This window comes from Ostrinia furnacalis, unplaced genomic scaffold (assembly GCF_004193835.3).
Source record: "Ostrinia furnacalis isolate ACB-3 unplaced genomic scaffold, ASM419383v2 OfSCF1491, whole genome shotgun sequence".
Lineage (NCBI taxonomy): Eukaryota > Metazoa > Arthropoda > Insecta > Lepidoptera > Crambidae > Ostrinia > Ostrinia furnacalis.
Genome location: NW_021131730.1, coordinates 383572 through 387418, shown reverse-complemented (window position 1 = coordinate 387418; position 3847 = coordinate 383572). Strand labels below are relative to the sequence as shown.

The 3847-nt window shown below is 34.6% G+C and overlaps 1 non-coding gene across 1 annotated transcript; it reads right to left on the bottom strand.

The window, feature by feature from the left end:
• Positions 1-1879: 1879 nt before the first annotated feature.
• On the bottom strand, positions 1880-1950 carry TRNAG-GCC (transfer RNA glycine (anticodon GCC)). The gene has a single exon. It is a non-coding gene; the product is annotated as a tRNA-Gly (tRNA).
• Between the last annotated feature and the right edge of the window lie 1897 nt (positions 1951-3847).

Genomic DNA, 3847 nt, shown 5'->3' with positions numbered 1-3847 from the left:
AACAATTTCACATAATAAACAAAATAATAATATGTACTTAATAAAATGCTCTAAATAATAAAAAACCTAATCATGTGAACTGAGTTGGTAACTTTCACAAATTAATACAAGCGGAGCTGCAGACAAATAACTATGAATTCCACGAAAGAGTGAAACTTAAAAATCAAATTAGAACTGCAACCGCCAGACTATGGTATCTACCCTTCTGAAGAAGTTTTGCTAAATTTCAGTTTCCCAATTTGCATACATTAGATGGACATAAAACTTTTTGAAAAAACATTCTGAAATACGAGACTCGTAAATTCTGAATTGTTATTTTAGTTAGCGCTAAGTCATTTCGTCTCAGTGTCGGGCTTTGAAGACTTTTTTTTCCCTAGGGTAAAGGCAAGACGAGGTGCTTTAATAAAATTAACAGCAGCAGAATATTATAAACTTACTTTAAACCTTCCTCTATTTGGTCACAAAGTTTTTATAAATCCATTGAAAAACTAAAATTGATCGTGCTATAAGAATTCGGACTTAAAATCAAATTGTTATAAATGGAAACACTATGAAATCTTTATAGAGGTACAAGTAAAACTTGGACTCATATTTGGACGCGCAATGGCAATGACGGAATTTTGTATAACTAGTATTTGATTTGCCATTCAGAATTTTTCCATTTATTTATGATTAAAGACATTTTAAAATGTTCTAAATTGACAAATGTAACCGACCCAACTAAACTTTTAACAATGATTTGCTTCAAACATATCTCGCAGTAAATAGCAAGCCTTTCACAAATGTCGCAAACACAGCGGCTAGTGGCGAGATATCAAAGTTGCCGGCCGAGTCCGACGTCATTGTTATATTCACCTCCAGTTATGTTATTTAGTTGCCGTTCGGTAACAGCTACTGGTGCAACCTCATAGAAGCACTGGATATGATTTACATTAGATATTTAACCGAAAAACTAAATTATCCGTGGACACTACCAGTAGAACTAAGCAGTAGGAATCTGTATTTTGAAAGCTATACCTACGTTCCGGGGCTTGATTGACTGTTTCTGATCATTTGTATTTAGACCTATTAAATTAATTTCTTCATGTTATTTATGACAACTATGCCACTTTAATATCTCATATATAATATTAATATCTCAATACGCCACTCTAGCATAATGTACTCTAGCATATATCTATGTCTCACGGTTTCTTCTCCATTCTTCCCACAGGCAGCTCAAGTTCCGGGTCCAGTTCCGGATCCAGTTCCGGTAGTTCCAGCTCTTCGGATTATATTTTATGCGTGATCCGTTCAGCAACGTTGGCATACACGAAAGCTCAAAATCTATGACGATAGACTTGTCATAGATTATTAAATAACAATTCCTGTCTGTCAACGTTGTGTCCCAACTCCCAGGACATGTCAAATTAAAAGTGTGTTAATTTATTGCAGGTAAGTAAACGTCTGGTAGCACATCCAGTAATATTCTCTCTGCGTGTGATGGCGGTTCATCCCACAGGACTTCCCGGCCTGCAGCCGGCGCGTTTCACTTATCATGCGCCCCGCCATGCTGGAGCTTAGAGCTAACTGAGGCTGGCGGTTACACGATAATTATATTATCTTGAAATAGGTAGTTATATTTTCGAATTGTAATTTCATTTATTTACAAAAAGCATTACCCTTTATTAATAAGTAAGTAACTAATCGTGAAAACTTTTGAGGACGGGTGGATATTTATTGTATTATTATCTATCACCTACTGTCCTGCAAAAACTACTGAATGGATATCGTCTATAAAAAAATAACAATTGTGTAATGATCTAAAGTAATAATATACAGTAAAAGTAAATTAAAATGTGTATGTACCAAAATAAAAAATTACTATAAAAAATTAATATGCATCGGCCGGGAATCGAACCCGGGCCGCCCGCGTGGCAGGCGAGCATTCTACCACTGAACCACCGATGCTTGCGCAATTATGACGAATATTCAGATTACAACTGAACCAAACGTTTAGTTTAATTTTATTTACTTTAATTTTTATAATTGTTATTGTTTTCTAAAAAAAAAACAATTTCGTTTTAAACTAACAAACAAAAACTAACATAAGAAAGAAGAACTTTACTTAAGTAAAGGAGTTATCAACTAGGTACTCCGTTCTCTACTGAGCTTGTGTCCACTCCACTACTCTATTTTTTTATAAAAACGGGATTTTACAATAAAACTTTAATATTATTTAGTTTAAAATCTCGACTCTCTATATCTTTAACTACTCTCATAATTTCACAACTTCCTCTAATAACTGCAATACCTATCAAAATTCCAGCGTCACCACAAACCATGTGGCTTAGTTTGAAAGAGTTATTTAGTTTGTTTAGTACAATTTATTCCTACAACACGTGTCCAATATGGCAAGTGGATTGGTCGGTGTTCAGATTTAATTCGTAGTTCCAATGGATTTCGGTGTTCACAACATGATATCAAACCGATATAGCATGTTACTTACTTTCAGAAATCACTTACTAAATAAACGGTTTTGTTAACAAATTCAAAAAACTCTTATTGAAATTCAACAAATTAGTAGCTTCACTCTATGTTTGAATATCTCCATAGCTCATCGGTCAAAGAAGGTAGTCGCTATTACCTATGGGTTCAATTCCCATCCGAGACAAAATATTTTTTCAACTTTACTTGGAAATAAAAAGCATTCAAGTTGATAGAGTTACATAAAATGACTGCAAAGTAAACAACCAGTATTGCTGGCGATGCAAGAATGCTTCCGACACGAGCACAGATAAATGCGAGCAGATATTATTATAATAAATGCATTTATCTCATGACATGATATAGTAGATCTTGCACGAGATAAATACAGGCTGTCATGTTGTCTGCCGTCTCTCTCGTCAGATGTAACAGAGATTAGTTATACACCTGTTACTACAAGTGTACTTCAATTCCAATGGTGCTTTATTGATATAAAAACATATTCCTGAAATACAATGGTGAAAATTATGTGCAAAACCGTAACACGATTGTACCTATAATAGTATGTCCCAAACAGCTGTTTACACGAAATCCTACTTGTTTGGTTAACAAAATACTGAGTACCTATATCGCACTTTTGTAAAAACAGAAGAATATTAATTTATTTGCTGTAAAAAAATCGTACAAATGCGTTTTATCGATAGCATACCTGAACCGTATCAAAATGTAGTTAATATACAGTGGTTCATATTTAATAACTAACGCACACATTGACACTTTCTTAAGTTTTAATATTATTTTATTTACTCAGAAACTCAAGAGCTATGTAATAACAACACCTACTCATAATGGAATTTGAATAAGTGATGTCAGATTCCAGCATGTTCCAAGTTTTAAAAACACTTGGAAGAATCCCGGGCATCCCCCGCTGGCCTAATCCCGGGATTACGGCGCGTGCGCTAATCCCGCGTGTTTGCGATGCATATTGCGCGGTGGGAGCCGCCGGCTGCGCTGGCGCGTTAGTAAGGGGTGATAGTTATGCGCTAAGTGGGATTAGGGGTGAAAAGTGGGATGCACTTGGGTTGAGATTTACAATATTAATTTTGATACAACCCATCTTGTAGGTACCTACACACGCTCACTGCATTTTATACAGGATGTCCCAAAATTAGCACGTCACACCGACACTGGAGGTAACTGAGAGTTTCATAAGTTTTAAGATATGACCAATTTTATTTATTCATTTCCATAGAAAAGTTTGATGAATTTTGAAAGGGACAATATTATTTGATCCTCTAAAAACTAATTGATCTTTTTAGTATGTGCACTTTTAAGAATAAATTATGTATTTTATTATATTTTATCTTTATATTATTTATTT